Raw genomic sequence first — 18,718 nt, forward strand, 5'->3', positions numbered from 1 at the left:
AACTGATCATTTCGACCTGCCATAGACACTTTTCCTTTCACTCCGTTATTAGCAATCCGATTTGCTTGCACTGTTGCGTCAACATCTATTTTTGTGTATTTCATCTTTTTGCTACTTTTGCTTGCTATTCTTGATTTTACCGCATATAGTTATTTTGTTATGCTGTACTGCATGATTATTCGTATTTGGTGTGCACTGTCTCGACTATCTGAGTTTTCTTCTTTTTTTTACCCAATTTGTCGATGTTATACATTTTTGTATTCTTTTCCTTTGTTTTTATGCTAATGTATGGGTTTTTCTCACCGTTGTCTCCCCCCCCCCCCCCCCCCCCCCGTCTTGTGTAATGCCCCAGATAGGGATCTTTAAGGGAATAATAAATGATGATGATGATGAAAAAGTTTAACATTGCCAAACCTAAGTAACCAGAGCGAGAGCTGCGACACGTGTCGCTCGACCCGCCTCGCTTTGTCTCTGTGCGGCAGCCTCTCAGCGTGTTCGTCTACTGGTCTACTGGATGATCGAATTCGGCCTGTCATCTTTGCAACCTCTGAGACGCAGATAGTCCAAGAGCTGTCTCGCCTGGATATTCCATGATGACTGTTGCCGTTAAATTGTCGAGAGCTTTTGCGATCTGTTGGCATCGGCTAAGAACATTTAACCGGCATTTAAACCGGTATTTAGAGGTCCCTGGTTTCTTCCTGGTTTTCGGCACCAACAGATATGGTGGAATCAAAGAATGCTATAAGCAATCTGATCAATGCCTCTTATAGAAGCATCTGCCAGAGCCCATGCGCAAGCACGCTAACGCTAGTTCGGGCCGCGGAGGCTATCACTCATTGCTGACAATAAATATTTTCCAATCCAATCAATGCCGAATGCAGAGCGAGCGCCACGGCTCCAGCGTAGCCAACACCACCTAGACTACTACAAGGCCTGTACAAACTTATGTGACGTCATCGTACTGAGATCATACTGAAAGTCGGCTTCACCCTACGCGGCTGCTTTTTTTTTTTTTTTTTTATTCGAAGCTGCTCTGGAGATAACTATGGAAATTTTTAGTGCTAGCGATGAAGAGGGGTATACTTGTGTTACCCGTGTTATCTAATATTGCCAGTCTTGTGAAGTATATGAGAAGTTTGACACAATCCACCTGGCATTTATTTTAATGGCAGAAATGAAGTTGCGGGGAAATTTTCACCTTCATTCAGAGTTACTTAATAAACATTAAGACAGGCACAAAATTCATCTGAGAGCACACTTATTGTTAGATGGATAGATAAGGCTAAGAATGGTAGGCAGAGATATTTCTCGGAACGGTGACCTTGACGACACTCGGTGTAGCTTGTAGTGAATACGAGATCATTTCACGGAAGTGCTGGTCCCAAAGTTGTAACGTAAATATATATATATAAAAAAAGCTGCTTAAGCTGGGAGCAGCAATTGCCATGAGTATATTAACGCAGCGAGCAGCTAACTCGGCTTTAAACCAGGCATTTACTACGGCAACTACGATCACGTGGCCACTAGCAAAATAAAATTGTTTGCATAAGAAAATAATTTAGGTTGCAAAACAATTTTGTTATGCATTCAAAACAGGCCGAATGCTACTCTATTATTAGTAGCTGTGCTGTCCAAATTGTGTCCTCGATATGGGCACGCCTACGATTTAATACACTATGATAAATCAAATAGTGGTGAATAGCAGCACGAGTATTAGGAAGCAAATAAGAACGCTTTCTTACCACAGTGCACTTCATCGGTAATACGTTTTTCCACGGCACAGCCTTTGTCCACGCTGCATTTTGAGCCGAGTCCGACGGAAACTTGTACACTTGCGCTTTGGATCCATTGAAATAGTTAGAGCGCCAGTTTAGCACACTACAACACCCAGACATTATAGATACCTTGCTCGCAAGCGCCTGTGCAGCACAGATTAGGAATACAGCAAACGCAGGCTGAAAACACGCATACTCAGGCCGAGTCGTTCCAGATCGCCTTGCTTGCGTACGCTTGCGCTCGGCGCCGCCTATCTATCCCCAGATCTCACTGTCGTGACGTACGACTAGTGGAAAGGAGGACTTGCGCAGGCCTTCTCTTAGTCTAGGGGGTGTTGGCGTAACTGCGGTTGAGTGACGTCATAATTGTCACGTAGTAGAGGCGAGCGCGTGGTTACCTCGGTTTCGGTGGCAGCGCCGCCGCCGGCGACGGTGGCTGAGTAACGTCAATGCTGGCATGTGGTTCCTCATCTGTTCAAGTTTAAGTAAAACACGCGCACATGGCGCACACGGCAAAGAAACTGCGGAGGGGAGTAGAGCAACTTTCTTGAAAGCACCTAACAAACTAATTTGTTCAGTGCATGCAGCACAGAGAATTTGCATATGACAAGAACAATAAAGCACTCACAATAAAAGCTTACATTCTGCTCCAGCAACAGGATGAATTTGCGGGCAGTATCGTAACATCGCCTGAAAACACTTCGTTTTGAATTCACAGCAGGTTGAACGGTTCACTAAGCCGAGCTATCATGACGTCAGACCAACCCGACGCATTGCGTTCGGGCTCTACCAGCAGGCACGAATGAACATACGAATTCTCTGGTTTATCTTCTTTAGAATACCACATAAGTTCCAAGTAGGCCTGGGTCACAAAAAAGACAAAAAGGAAACGTCTGCAGTGCTGCCTTTCGCGCTTTTATTTCGCGTTAGTGCACGGAACAAAGACTCCGACGCCATGTGTGCCGATCACAGCGGAGGGAACGGAAGAACTGCACATGCGCAGATCGGCCAACTGCGAACGGCAGAAGGCCAACGAGGTTAGACGAGCGTCCGAAAAGGGGGCCCCGGCCTAACAAAAGCGCCACTTAGCATACAGAGCTCCGCAGACTCTGGGGCGCCAAATGCAATCTCACCGCACAGTAAGGATGTACTCGTACGTAGCAGCGCTCCCTCGCCGCCCACGTCTCCTTTTGTAAAGAGGACAGAGGAAAACCCGGTGCCGACAGGGCTAACACTTTTTCCTCCGACTGTCTGTCTCTAACACGCGGCCGTTTTCATATAGTTCCAATTTGGCTGGTTCTGTGTCTGGGCGTTTTTACTTTTCCAGCAGCTCTTTCAAGGCACTGGACGTAACGCCGTGTTCTAATTCTGTACCACCGGTATTCCTGCAGGCCATGCCAAGAACCTAGGGAGGTTTTTCAAATTTCAGGTCATGTCTTCTTATTCAACTCTCTCCGTAGAGGCTCGCTCTCATAATTCTCACCAACCCTTTTCCCACTGCCCTTTTTTGAACCCTCTTTGTAGCATTGTATAGAACCCCTCCCCTTGGTTCCTCATTTCAATTCGCCCGTTCATTTATATTCAACAAATGTATGTACTGTGAGCATAAAGGTCTACGAGAAATGGCGGATGTTTTCAATTTTTTAATTTTTCTTTGTTCTGTATCGCCATGCCACAAAAATTAATAGAAGTGAAAAACGTAAAGAGCCAAAGGAAAGTATAACGAAGACCCACATATCAAGCCTACCTTTTTGTTTAATAGAGAAATAGTTGATACCACCGCGAGCAAGAACCATAAGCTATATACGCGAGTTTTTAGATTTTCCTACATATGTATATGTCAAGTGTCAGCTTGATATCTGTTTTGAATTTGCCTAAGAGGAAGCAACCCGTACGATTTGAAGCGTGGAAAACACTTTCTTTTCATTACAAATGGTTGCAAACTTCAGTCAGTAGAATATTACAAGCAAATCACCTCAGATTTAAACTACACATAACTAATAACTAGTCGCGTTATTTATTTAGCCTCGCTGTAAACAACTCGCCCCAGTAGATTGGTGAGCTGTACAGAGGGGTGGTAAAAGGCCAGTGGAGGATGCCTTTTTATGTGTGGTGAGTGTGCGGTTTTAAGCCTTGCATGTTTTTATGATGTCGCTGTGTCCCGAAATGACGTTAATGTGCGCCTGCTTCAAATGGAGGTCTCTGCAACCTGCATGTGATACAGCCCACTGACAGGCCTTCTAATAGCCTATCAGTTCTGGAGGACGGAAAACTGGGCGAGTTGGTTTGCGTACAAATGAGATGCGGTTTAACAGCGCGAACAACACGGAAAGGGGAGAACTGAGCCGATCGGATTTCTAATTTGACGCTTTTATTATTAGTCTAATTTTTTACAATGCGGTACATTCGAGAAAGTTGAGCCACTGTATCCCCCTTTGTATTACAGTTACGTACGTGGTTGTCAAGTCACTGTGTTACGGATTAGTTTAGGGTTCCCTATCGAGCCGAACTCTGACACGAAGTCTTCTGCGCACTGCGCACAGGGAGTGATTCGCAATGCTTTAGCGAGCGCGCTTACTGATAGCAGGTCTCGTCGTTGGACAAAGTGGCTGTGTATATGCAAAGGTGTTGGGCGTGAGGCCATCCTATTTGCACTAAACATTTCTGCAGCTTTTCGTCGAAGGAGTGCGGTTTACGCTGCTTTTTCTATTTTCTGCGGCAGCATTTTGGAGTAAGGGGCTCACTGCGTCAATCCACCGCTGCTTTTAGGTTGTGCCTGATGCTCCATGACTAACAAACTTGACCAAGATCAACTACCTCGCATCTGTGCTTGTGCATGTGCGAGTGCGCGTATGCTTGTCGGAAATGCGTACGAGCTGCACGCCCTCCTCCTGCGATATATGCCCCCGCATGTGTCAAGTCAAGACAGACCTTTTTTCTCGTAGGGAAGCGCTCGGGGTTTCGATATAACAAAAAAAAAAATATTCAATGTAATCCTTAGAGCAGATAGTTTTTGTACAGTTGCTGGACGGCAGAGTTATCTCGCATGGCCTAGTTGTTTATCTTCTTGTCCCGGAACGCGGAGAAGGACATTCTGTCGCAGTTTCCATCTACTTCCGGTCTTTGGAAACAGGAAAAAAAGCAAAACTTAGTCTGCTTCTTTCTCTGCTTGCCGTTTCGCTTCGAGCACCTCAGTTCCTCTGTGTTCGTGAGACGTACTTATATTTTCATGTCTTGCCTTCGCGCAGCGCAAGTAATCATCATTCTCTTTTGCGCAACACTGGGATCAAGTGCGCGAGAACACATGAAGAAAAAGGAAGAAGTAGGCTCATACACACGTTTTACGTGGGTGGGGAGGGAGGGAGATGGAAGGAAGAAATCAACGAACCGCGAGATAGGCACAGGGGTGACGAGAGGACGAGAGAAGAAAGGAGACAGAGAAAGACGAGGAGGCGGCCAAAGTAAATCAGTAAAGATAAAGTTGAGGCCGCGGATGCAATGTTGAGATAGTACGCTATCACAAAACCCACGAGTAAAATACCAACTACATTCTGTAAATGCCAGATCTTATACAGAAAAGAACGAATACAATAAAAATAAAGTGAAGAGTACGGACACGCAGCGAGTATAAGAAATATGAGCGGAACCCTGTGCGCAGTCAAGAGCAGGGCAGAAGAGAAGATAGAAGACAGAGATGAAAGAGACGGCGGCGGCTCTCGGTTGGTCTGTCTCTCTCGCTTGGTCGGAGCCTCCTCCGAGAAAATTCGCATTTCAAATGCGCTTCCATGGCCCGCCGTCCCAGTGCGCCGCTACCGCCGCCTCCCGGGCTTCTTTCTCCTCCTCGGGATCTTGGCACGAACCAGAGGTTCCTGCAGGAAAGACGAGAGGTAAGTAGACAGAAAAGATTAAGCGAAAAAAATTAAAAAAGAAACTTTCTTTCATTTTTCTTGTTTTCTTTGTTCTTTTACATCAGCGGCAGAGACGTAGCCGGCGATGGCAGCCATAGTAAACCGAGAAGGAGAGAGAGCATGGGTGAGTTAGCTCGATTCTTTTTGGCTGGGTTTCCATAGCACCACGACCTCGGCCGGCTCCGTTTTTCCCGACGGCATTGGTTTCCTTTTCAGACTGGCCATTGCTGCTGACTCTGCTGCCGACACCGACTACTCCCTCTTCCTTTTCCTTCCCCACCTCTCCTCTCCCGCTCTGAGCCAAAGGGGCGCGCCCCGAGTGTCGAGATTATTTCCAGCGTTACAACTGTATATAGCAGTGCGCGGCTATATCCTTCACTTGCTAGCCCGTATCTCTGTGAAAGCATACAGTCGAATAATGGCGAATTTTCACCTAGGGCTGCTCTGGCCGTCTATACATTCCACCTCCTGTCTTCTCACCTCTCATCCTCTCCCCGCATCCCCCTTCCATGACGATTGCACCTGCTCGGTAGGTTTTACTTAAGCCTCGCCCACCAGAATGTCCTGTACGCGTTTCGGGATATATATATATAGCTCACTCCTGGTGGACTGCTCGCGAAGTTCGCCTGATGTGAGGCCAATAGAAAGTACAGAGAAAGGCGGTCTTCGTTTTCATTCAACCTTATCGGAGTTCCTGACTTTCCTTGGAAAGCAACTCGCTGCACTGAGTTTCTTGTCATGATATAGAGTCCATGTACTTTCGGGGGAAATAGTGAGTGTTCGTTGCTTTGGAAACGCGGCGAAGCCAGACGAAGGACGCGGACTGTAAAGGCGCCTTGTGACAACGAGGTTCCTCGATTTAATTCACGCGGAGAAAAGACTATTTATTCTTCGTTCCTTTTGTCGGGTTATAGGCGGTCGGGAAATTGCCTAAGCTCGAGATTAGGAATGAAGTAAAAGAAAAAAAAAAGTCGAGAAGAGAATCTCTGATAGTTGTCCAACCGAAAAGCTCGTGGCGCCGGTAACTGTCGGTGAAATTTTGCGTTATCCAGACTGTAGGGACAAGAAAAACAAAGATGGAAGAAAAACACCTTCCGGGAATCGCATCTTTTAAACGCGATTGATAAGAAGTGAATGGAACATTTCCCAGATTTCATCGAGTTGGCGCCGTAGTTTTTGCCGTTATCTTGGTGGCATTATTCATGTCCCAGATATACTTCTCACAGCGAGGTTAGACTGCTCATTGGAAACAAAACAGTTATCAAGATGTTAGTAAGAAAGGTTGAGGTCTGTACCCTCACAGGAGGATCGCACTTAGTGCATCCTTTCTTCCATCTGACAAAGCAAGACGGCACTCTAAAGACGGCTTGTGTATTTCATATGCTCCTCTGTTACTTGAGTCATGCGATTACACCATCTTCCCTCACCATAATTATATTCGGTTCCCATTTGCAGCCACGTATCATGTATGATACCTGACACCTTGATGAGAAAGTGGGATGTACTAAATTCATATTGAAAAACAAACACTTATCACAAGTTTTCAGTTCGAAGTTCTTATTCATCCGTTGCAGTATTCGCTCAAAACACCCATAGTGTTTTGGTGCGTAGTCATCCTTATATGCACGCACCTGAAAATCCGTATTTCTAAAAAAAAAAAAAAAGTAAAAGTGCCTGGGTTGCGGCGACTATATAGGGCCTTGAAAAGGAGCATGCTAAAAAAAAAATCCGCTCAGAGGATTGTTTTACGAGTGTGTATCGCGTCGTGCTATAAGACATTCCCCGCCCTAAAATTTGCTTCCTCTTGTTCGTTTGTTCTTGTCCGTTTTCGTTCAAAAAGTCGACAGCAGGATGCTTATCGTCTTGGCCAAAAGTAACCAGGCTGCGTGTTCCGCTTCGGGTTGTAAAAAATTCGTACCACTTCTGAAACTGTAATTTTGTGCGAAGTATAGGCGAGCTTCTGTCATCACTTCTTAATTAGGATCCTCTAGGAATCCATGTTGACTTTAGAATACAAGCGAAAAGTAAAAAATGCAGCCTGATGATGAGCTAATAACTTTAATTCAAGAAAAATTGGTTTATAGGAAAGGAAACGCGCTGCATGTCTCACAGATCCCCGTGGACAGCTGAACAGAGCTGGAGGGAGGAAGGGAGGAACGAACAATGGTTAACGTGCCTCTGCATTTCTTTCATGATGGCCTTTCAGGATGGCCACTGTACTGTTGTTCCCCTGGCAACCGAGGCGAACTGAGGCAGGCGGCGCCGCGAATGACAACAGCGGTATTGGCACAAAAATGACGAACGAGCTAATAATTTAAAAATTTAAAGAAATTGGCTCATGAAAAAGGAAATGCGCTGTTTTCTCACAGAAGCCTGTGGACAGCTGAACAGAGTGAGTGAGTGTGTGTGTGTGTGTGAGTGAGTGAGAAAGAAAGAAAGAAAGAAAGAAAGAAAGAAAGAAAGAAAGAAAGAAAGAAAGAAAGAAAGAAAGAAAGAATGAAAGAAAGAAAGAAAGAAAGAAAGAAAGAAAGAAAGAAAGAAAGAAAGAAAGAAAGAAAGAAAGAAAGAAAGAAAGAAAGAAAGATTCGAGATCAAGAGAGAATGGCGTAGTGGAGGGCTTCTGAATAATTTTCGACCAGATGGGGATCTTTACCGTGCAAATGATATTGCACAGCACAGGAAAGCATTTGCATTTCGCCTCTATCGAAACGTGGCGCTGCGGTCAGGTTAGAATCCGGGTACTCCGGTTTAAAAGCCGGCAGTCTTAACCACTGATTGATTTTATAGGAAGGGAAAGACACGGTAACTGGCTCACTTGTTTTCTGTGGACACCTCAATCGCTCCGTGAGGGAAGGGAGGAAGGTGGGAGTGAAAGTGGAAAGTGAGAAATAGGAGTCGTAGTGGAGGGATGCGGAGTAATTTCGACCACCTGGGGACCTTTAACGTGCGCTGACATCGCACAGCACACGGACGCCTCTTCGTTTCGCCTCCATCGAAACGCAGCCGCCTAGGTCGAGATCGAACCGTCTTAACCACTGAGCCATCGCGACATGTAGTAAAAAGGGAAGGAGTATGGCGACGCATAAGTGGCCAATGATCGCTTGCTATTATTGTGCCTCACTTTGCCTGCACGTGCGTTTCGCAACCCACTAAGAATGCAGACAGCACGTGTGCCCATGTATCACGAGTGTCGCGCGTGCAGCATTGAGTCTGCTTAATTTGCCTTCTGACCCGCAGTTATAGGGACATCGTTCCAGTTACGCTTGGTTACCGCAAGCACAGAGAAAGCACAGGAGGGCGGCAGCGTTGGCGTGATTCGTTCAAGCCGGAAAACGAATCAGGCAGCTGCGTTTCGATGGAGGCAAACCGAAGAGGCGTCCGTGTGCTGTGCGATGTCAGTGCACATTAAGATCCCCAGGTGGTCGAAGTTACTCCGTAGTCCTCCACTACGGCCCCTCTTTTTCTCTTTACACTTTCACTCCCACCTTCCTCCCGTCCCTTACGGCGCGGTTCAGGTGCCCACAGAAACAAGTGTAACAGATATTGTGCCTTTTCCTCCCTGTGAACCAATTTATTATATTATTATTATTATTATTATTATTATTATTATTATTATTATTATTATTATTATTATTATTATTATTATTATTATTATTATTATTATTATTATTATTATCATCATCATCATCATCATTGTTATTATTATCATCATCATCATCATCATGCGGAGCTCATGGCTCTGCATGGCCATTGCAACGTTTGTCAATTTTCCTTGATTATCCATGGCAAAGGACCTTCAGGAACCAGTGATTTGAGAATTTATTCATTCTTAGTAAATGGAGGCACAAGCACACAGGCGAATGCACTCTGAAGAACATAATACAGAAGCCATGCTCTTGCTCCTCTTTTCAAGCGAATTGTGGAGGGAAGCGAGCATTGATATTTCAGGGTTACAATACGAACTCCAAGTACTCCCCTGATGGGGCTGGTGCGGGTGGGTCACAGCCGCTTGCGGCGGGGGGCTGGCCTGGCACCGAATTTTTATCTGTTGTAGGCCGTCATTGCACACGCTACCGCTGGTGGTGGACGGCGGCTGTTGTTGCGGCGCGCGTCTTTCTTTCCCTCTTCCTTTTCTTTCTTCTTATATTCTTTTCTATCTGCACGAGGCAGCGGAGGTGGCTCAGCTACAGAGCCAGCAGCAGGCCCGTGCATTTTCTTTTCCTTTTTCCTACAGCCACAACAACAACAACAACTGTTTTATCTTCTATTGGAGCTTGAGTTGGTTGTCTGCATGGGCCCCGCCGGGGTAGTGCAGTTGTAAGACGCCCGACTACTGCGCCGGAGCACCCGGGTTCGAACCCGACCTCGGCGGCTGCGTTTTGATGGAGGCGAAACGAAGAGGCGTCCGTTTGCTGTGCGATGTCAGCGCACGTTAAAGATCCCCAGGTAGCCCTCCACTACGGCTCTCTTTCTCTCTTTCCACTTTCACTCTCACCTTTCTCCCTTCCCTTACGGCGCAGTTGAGGTGTCCACAGAAAACAAGTGAGACAGTTACCGCGCCTTTCCCTTCCTATAAATCAATCAATCAATCAATCAATCAATCAATCAATCAATCAATCAAGCAATCAGTTGTCTGCATGGAAATGAATTCTGACTGGAAGTACGTCACAAATCACTATAGCTCCTTACTGTTCGAATTTTTTTTTCTTCCTCGAAACCAACGCGACTTGTGGAGCCATCTCATCGAACCTGCTGCACTCGACGCAAAGCCCCCAGCCCTGTTAGAAGACAGAGGACAGGAGGCAGGAATAGAGCGTTAAAATGGAGAGAGCCAGGAAGGTTGGCGTCAATGAAGTTTAGCCACTGAACCACCAACGAACGCTCTGAGGACGACAGGCCAAGGCGACAGTCAAGCCTTTTCGGAGAGACGAAGAGGGTCCTCGACTGAGGGCGTCCCGACTCGAAGCGGGGCAGGCGACGCACAGGCGCCTGGTCATGACAGGCCGGGCGCCACCGACGCCTGGCCGAGAGGACGATGGCGTCGATGAAGGGTGCTCGGCGGGTGCGGAGTTAATGAGAACTGAATGGGGTCGGGAAAGGGAGAGAGATATTCAAGCATTCCCTTTCTTTGCGTTGCCCTGCAGAAGGAGACGGGGCGTTTGACGCCGGCTGCCTGCAGAGACTAATACTTCGGCACTGCTTGTTCACCACCATGGATGCTCGACTCCTGAACACGGCGTAGCTCGAAACAACCCGGCTGATGGAAGGAGGGAAAGTCAGTTGCTCCGGGCGCGGCTTAACGGCACGTGATTTGGTTTCAACGCATCGCGGTGCTTTGGACAGCTCTGGCTAGCAAAGAGACTCGAGCCGCATGAGGCTCACTGAGTGGAAATGACGCTGTTGTTGCTCCCCGTAATCTGAAAGTGGTTCGGCATTTTCGCAGAGGGTTGTTGAATGTTTTGGTTTGTGATTCGGCTTTCTGTTGGCCAATGGAGAACAAACACTAAGTCTATGACAGTGAGACTTGATATTGTGCATCCGTGACTGACTCGACAATGCGCGCATGTCGTGGCCTTCTGACGAGACACATTTACAAAACAATATAATAACTGTGGGCTGAGCGCTTCAAAGGGCGAATAGATCAAGTTGGCAGAATGAACATTCACAAACGATTTTAAACGACACCCCGTGCCATCATTAACAAAAAAGCTGTTTTTTTTTTCCTACGGCTTATCGACCAAGATTTAAAACTATATGCACATAGCAATATTTTTGTGTGACAAAAAAGCTAGAAGAAACTTACTTACTTTGCTTAGGTTACAATTCTATGGGGTAGACTACAAATAAATTTGGGCGAGAAAGGTTTACAGTGTTTATATACAAGGTGAAGCATAACTTGTTTTAACATGCGGACGGCTTTGAACATAGACTGTTGTTGGATGCATGGGAGGTAATGAGGCTGATGTGCTGAGAGATTAGAGTGAGTCAATTTGCTCAAATAACTAATTACGTGCAGCTAAAATACCGCTTCAATGAAATATTTTATTGCAATAACAGTCAATTAGGCGCCAAGAAAGAATATATGACGAAGCAATACATCAAAAGATCCTGAATTAGTCAAAGACCTTCGTAACATTCACAAAAGGTGCCTCAACTTTCAAACTATTGGTGGTGATTGCTTATGACTAATTCACTAATGCTACATAATTTGATTGCAATGTTTATCATTTATAAACTGATTATTAAAAGTAACTGCAGTGCTCAATTGTTGACGCATATGTACATTATGCAGCTTATCTTTTGTGACGACGTGCTTATTGTCAAGGACGCTCGCTATGTCGCAAAATGTTGGTATTTTAAAACCCCATGGTTTGGCGCACAGGAAATTCTCTAAAGATATAGAAGAAAACAAGCAAACATTGAACACAGAAGTGACCCATACAGGTGCAGTTTCCTTGATGCTATGCATCGTATTATTGCCGGTGACACGTGGACTATATGATGCGATCACTTCGTTCATGCACATACCTATTAAATACGCCATCTTGCTTTCACCTTTCTTCTTGGTGTGTCCCAGTGCGCACGGGTGATGTGACGGCAGCAGCACTGCACCTTCTGCGCAAGAAAAAAAAAAGCAAATATAGGGAGGAATTTTGAGGGTTAGATGATGTACTGAGATGAATCACAATGCAACTAATGCTATAAAGAAAAATTGATTTTGCTCGCCTTCAAATTCCACCTACTTAGTAGGATCGTGAAATGGAGAGCTGGGAATTAGGCACTAATTTTCACATAATTCAGCAATAATTCAGTCTCTGTAGATAATGTTCAAATTTTGAAAGAAGTCCCTCAGTGTTTGTGAGATCAGGAACTCCTTCATATTAACAAAGTACTCAGACAAACAAAGAACCCATAAGATAAGAAGGTTGTTCTAGATTTTGTGTTTTGATGGCTTATTTTTCATGTACAGGTTTTAAAACTTAATGGCTTGTCATCATCGTGCAGACAAAATTTTAACTCCCACAGGTCCAACATGTTTCACGAAGACTCTTTTGCAGACAGAACATTGTCAAAACATACTATTCCTGTTTCTCGTTTCCGGCGCACATATTTAGTTCATAGCGCAATTTTGCGAGCCTCCGCAGCCTGAAGTCCTTGTCATTGAGGAACTGCGACACATTAAGGAGGCATGCAGGAACATGAAATGAGTGTCACCTTTGCAAAGCAATGTCTCTGATGAAAAAAAGAAAACGGGAGCGCTAATTAAAACGAACTTACAGCGCAAATGTATGACAGCGAAGAAAGCTGACAAGCAAGAGCTCCAGAAATAGCACACAGTAAAATTTTCTTTAGGACGTTAGCATTAGGTCCTTAGTTCCTCGTCAGCAGCGCCACCTGCTTCTACTCTAATTGGCAGGGACTAAAAGTGAGAAAGGGAATCCTCCCCCTTCCTCCCCCATTTTTGTTTGTTTGTTTAGGGGCATATATGACTATGAGGGTAACCGGAAGATGAAAGGAAAAAAGCGACAGAGGGTCTGAGCACTCGTCTCGGCTTCGGGAGCTGTGTGGTTTGAAACCGATCACGGGACAGATATGAGTACAAGCATGCCCCAATCCAACTTCCAGCTTACTTAGAAGTATGCGCTTGGAAGCAGGCTGCGCAAGCCACGCTGAGCCCTTTTGGGGGCAAACCCAGTTTCGAGAGCCTCGGCCTGCAGAAGTGGTAAGTTTTACCGTGTTCACACGGGGATTATAACCGTACGGTCGAGCCAACGAGGCCAAGCAAATGCGCAGGTCACTGCTGTGAAAGACCTTTCGAAGAAGCTCACTTCAGGGTATCAGCTCCGGCACGGCCGCTCAATAGAGGCCGTGGCTCAGGCATGGATAAGTCTGTACTAATCTGGGGCCCTTGGGCCCTTGGCTTTAAGAAAAACAAACAAACATCAGAACACGTCTCGAAATATTCTTTGTTGTGACCCCGTGGCTTTCGCTCAAAAGTTCGCGTTGCAGACTCACAAGTCTACTGTGAGTTTTTAGTGTTAAAAGGGAAAAATGCTGTCATTACTTTTGCCTTTCACTACCTTGCAGCAGAGTATCCTTTGCCGAGATATTTAAATGACATTTGACGCTTATATTGCATGTATACTTATATGGACTGCAACAGATATAGAACTTGAAAATTTCAAGGCGCTGTTCACCTCACACTTGCATTGAAGCCGCAGAGCGCGAACCATTCCCTTCTAAAGAGGCTCCTAAGCGCTATCTTGCGACCACGACAAGCGTTAGCCACAAGACACCCAAAAAGCATCTATAAAACAAAATCAAAGAGGGGTAAAGAGGCCGGAAGCTCTGCTTAAGCTCTCAGGAAGCGAGGGGCGGTGACGCACTTCCGCACTGACTTGGGGGCAACAGTTCATCCAGAAGCGCGGACAGCGTGTGAGTGTGATGAGCCAAGGGTGGAGGATCGCTTTCCTCAACGAAACGCTGGAGACGAACTGTTATCCTCTCTTTCCCTTTCACTCGCCAGTGCCGGTGCACAATGGACGGGAGGATATACCGCCTAGGCCGGAACTCCCGGAAAGTCATATTTTATCCACCGCCGTGGCGTTGCCGGTGCTGCACGCGCGCGTGCCTATATATTTGGCTTCTCCGCTGTCATGGACCTACCAGCGAAACGTCAGATACGAGGACCCCTTCCTTTTCATTTCAAGTGCTCCTGCTGCAGCGGCTGCGGGTTGAGCACCGTCATGGAGACCGCAACGACAACGGGCGACACTACTGAGGTGGCGGCTTATCTCGTTCCGGGGACGCCCCCTCCCTTCTTTTACCCCGCGTTTCTTCTCCACCTTTTCTTTCCGCCCGCTATCACACTCCATTTATTGGGAATTTTATACTTCTCCTGCCTCCCTCCTAGGTTTCCTCCTGACGGGGCGTAAAAAGGTCAAGACGGTTGAGCTGATGCTTTGCTTTGGGGGTGCCAAAAAATGATTGGTTTGAATCCCACAAAGTATAACTTTCCGAATTTTCCACCCAATATCATTTTTTTTGCGCCTATTTCTATTTTTAAACTGTTATCTTCTTCTTATTCCATTTATTCTAATAGAGTTCTTTTAGAATGTGAGTTCTAGTTTTTGGCGCTTCGCTTTGATGGCTGCAGCCACCCAGGGCTGCTACAGCCTCATTATTGTGCTGGCCTTTTAATAAGGAACATAAATAAGACACCTTAAGTCGTCTGTCTAGAGATTTTCTGAAGTTCTGGGCAATGAATAGGAAGGAAGAAAACATGAAGGAGAAAAAAAAAATATTAAAGCTGTGGTAAAATGAGTGCAGGAGTCGAGGGCTTGGACACCTTATCCATCATTCGCTTTGCTCAAATGCTTATTTTTGTGTCATTGAAAACAATTAAATGTGGTTTAGCTCTGGTTAACACTAGTTGAATTGCGAAAGCAACGGCGGAAGCTTCTTTTCCCTGCTACATTATTCACCTAGCACGCCCTGTCAGCGTAAGGCGCTACATTATTGGGGACACTTAAGCTCATCCTTTAAGCGTATGACGCGAAAGCGTAAGCTTCCAGCCCACATATAACGTCACGCTTCAACCAAGCTGCATGGACGTGCCTGCATGTCTAGTATTTGCTAGGGAACAGGTACGTAACATATTCTTGTTTGCAAAGTTTGCGTATATCTTTCAGGTCCTAAATTGTACGAGGAGGAAAGTACAAGTTATACACAGAATATTTGCAACATTTGTGGGGAGCTCTCAATGGGAGCCCATGCGGCGTGACAACTTGTTCCGTAGAGTTTGGTGGCGTGGGTCTGTTCACTTGTTTGTGCATCAACTTGTCTCCCGTTTTTTTTTTTTTTTTTTTTTTTTTTTCAAATCGGCAAACCACCTGTTTATTGTAGCTGTGCTCATTAGGCGTTTTAGTCCTCATTTGCCTTACTTATTCGCAGCGAATGGGCAGGCTCGTGAGGGGCCCATATGGGGATTCCTTGAGGAGGTTGCTGACACATTCAATTTTCTCATTGTGCGTTTCTGTGTAGATTACCTGTATAGCCTCCCGAGAAAGTAGATGACCCAGGTTCTCACTGAGTCTTTGTTCCCTACACCGGTTTATCGGCAGCCTTATCTGGGGTTTTTGGACACCACTGTTCTAAAGCGTGTTAGGCAGTGTGCATTCAGGCAGCTGCAAAAACATTCTTTTTCAAACTACACACAGCGACATTGCCTGTCAAGACATTTCTTCATGATAAGGAGATGTTTGTGCCCTGGACTGTGAATTGCCATCTCTGTAACGTGCCTGAGACAAGTGATCATTGATTTATTCTGTGCCGTGATGCTATGTTCTTTTGGGACATAATAGAAAGGACTCTTAAAAAGGGCATTGAAATTACACCATATACTATTAGATATTTGCCTCCTGACAAAAACTCTGTCGTGCCTTACGATCTATTTGTGTTGATGGGACTGTTCAGTCTTTGGAGAAGTCGTATGATGGACAGGCATGCCGAGTCACCAAGATCGTCTAAATCTGTGTTTCGGGAGCAGTGTGCTTTGGTGAGGAGTGTATATGTTGCATGCGAAGAACCTCCAAACTGGATGCCGTATCTAGATGCATGTGTTTGCCTCCCAGAATTTTGATGTTTTGATGATGGTGCATTGTCGGGCTAGGGATATGGCGGGCTCGTATTAAGCAGCCCGGTAACTTTAGAGATGGACAAGTTTGAGTAAGAGGAGCTTTTTTTACGGAAGTTTTTCCATGCAATGAAGAATAAAAAAAGTGCCTGCGTGTCACAGGGGTCACGAGAAGGCAAATGGTTCTGGCAGGTTGATTCTTATATCGCCCTCCCATATGAAAGGATCAACGCGAGTTGGTAGCTCCTGCCCGTGGCATAGGGGTACCGTGAATTCAAATGTCATGGCAGGCTGATTTTTTTTATGAGAAGACCGTAGCTACGCCTCTGCAGGGCGTAGCTGCGGCCACCCGAGGTCTCACTTTGGCTGTCGTGGTATTGCTTTCGCAATAAAATTCAACGATGTCAACTAACGTGCCACTAGTCGCCCGAAGCTGAGTACAATGATACTGGAATGTAAGCATATAAGGGTAACTTTTGGCACTACCTCGTTAACGGCACGAGCTAGTTAACGGCCGCGCTGAACAATTATAGTATTTATCATGGGGCCGTTTAGGAGAGATCCTATCAACTTGTATTCTGCGATTTCTGGCTTTTTTGTATCACAATGTTATTTGCGTTCGGGTGTTTTTCGCACTTATTCTTCTTTCCATATCAGTAATTCGAACGCTCGTTATCGCTTCGCATCGTTACCCGACGACTGCATACATGTGTTTAAGAAGAAGAAGCGTTTTTTCGCCGCTTTAATTGTAGGGCTACAGGTGATACAAATGCTCAGTCATAAAGAAAATTCAGTCAAATAGTTGCACATAAAGGCATCATGTGCTCTAAACAACGACCACTCCCGACGCAGGAAGTGTGTTTTGCCGCACAAACAGTACGTATGCAAAAAAGCCAGCTTTACAGGCGGTCGTAAATGAGGCTTACTTGGCGGGCAATGTTACAAAACGTAGAATAGACCCGTAAGCCACGATCAAAACAGCCGCTTTGCCCTCTTTCAAACTTTCTTTATTCTTATTTTGCAACGTTGAATTTACGTAAGCCACAGAAACAAATGTATGGTGCCAAACGTGCAATCGGCTCGACGTTCTACCAATCATGTGATATAAAGCAAGGACTCGGGGAAGCCTCAAAGACTAAAACTTTAAAACACATGCAACCAACCGCATGACGGGCTAGTTTTTTCTGCGAACATTTAAAGCAACTTGTTCAGCAAACAGTGCTTTTAAACAACTAAAGCTTGTTTCAAGGTAAGTGGGCGGCCTCTGAGATGTTCGCTTTTCTCAAACTGAGATGCGATGCAATGGAAGGTTCGTCCGGTTAGCGAAAAAGTGGACGCATGCGCAGAAAACACAAAAACGAGCAGTAAATTACCAAATGGGGCAAATTATAAAAGAAAAATAAACGCCCTGAAGAGCCCACGAAAGCTAAGACATGGCTCATGGTAGGACAAGAGACGTGAGCTCGAACTGCGGCGGCAACACCGGCACAGAACATCTTCGTATCCCCTACAAAAACACACCCAGGGCGCCAACGGCCGACAAAGCCAGTCACTGCATGACAAAAAAAAAAACAACAACAACAACAAAAGTATACGCAAACAGCGGGACGGGAGAAGGCAGCCGATACGCGTTTAAGTCGGCGTTCATTCATATTCAATGCAGTCGCATTATCTAGGTCCTATCTCTCTCCGGATGCCTTTCTCGTCTTTTCAGCGCTATTCTTATTGCTTCCTCTCCCCGTTGGCTGAGGCCGTTGGCGTGGGCTTCGATATTGAAGCACTCGCTTCTGATTCTCGGTTTCTGCCAGCTCTCTAGCAGAGCTAGGCAATGGCGACAGGACTGAGGCCGCCCGTTTCCAGGCTAGGCCGGTTTCCGATACCCTGGGTTGCTCGAATCGGCCGTGTTTTTGCCGATTTTTTATGCGACCAACCGAGGACAGGACGCTCGCTTCTCCCCCGGCCTCGTCCTCCTTGCCGACAGCACGGCCACACTGTCGATCTCTCGTCTGGCTCACCTCCGAATCAAGGGCCGTCCTCCGTTGCTGGCTTTTGCAGTGTCTTTTTTTTTTTTTTTTTACTACTCTCTTTCTTTGTTTATTTCCGTGCCATGCACGAAGTAAGCAGTCGACGCGTAAACATGTTGACGTGGCGCTGACAACGAAGGGAGCTGACTGTCGGTCCGTGAGATCTCCCCGCTTTGCCTCATTTCTGGCTGTGACCAGCGCCTTGTACCAGCTTTACTTTCTTTTTTTATTATTATTTTCTTTCTTCCCTGAACTTGTTTAACGCCTTTGTTAGTTTCAGCGGTTAGATTAGGTTATTCAGATTCAATGATTCTGAAGAGAGAAGGGGCTTTAATTTCGCGTATATATGATGCGAAAAATAATGCTCTACTTTGA

At 45.8% G+C, this 18,718-nt stretch overlaps 1 long non-coding RNA gene across 9 annotated transcripts in view; it reads right to left on the reverse strand.

Moving 5' to 3' along the window:
- Positions 1-1,400: 1,400 nt before the first annotated feature.
- LOC146207653 (uncharacterized) overlaps positions 1,401-18,718 on the reverse strand; it is a 194,386-nt gene continuing 177,068 nt past the window's right edge. For all 9 annotated transcript variants that reach the window (XR_014704038.1, XR_014704042.1, XR_014704044.1 and 6 more), the window contains 2 exons: positions 12,212-12,298; positions 1,401-5,644 (listed from right to left, as the gene is read on the reverse strand). This is a non-coding gene — a long non-coding RNA (uncharacterized LOC146207653). The remainder of the gene's footprint in view (positions 5,645-12,211; positions 12,299-18,718) is intronic.

The sequence above is a fragment of the Amblyomma maculatum genome, chromosome 1 (assembly GCF_055883805.1).
Source record: "Amblyomma maculatum isolate TAMU_Amacu chromosome 1, ASM5588380v1, whole genome shotgun sequence".
Taxonomy (NCBI): Eukaryota; Metazoa; Arthropoda; class Arachnida; order Ixodida; family Ixodidae; genus Amblyomma; species Amblyomma maculatum.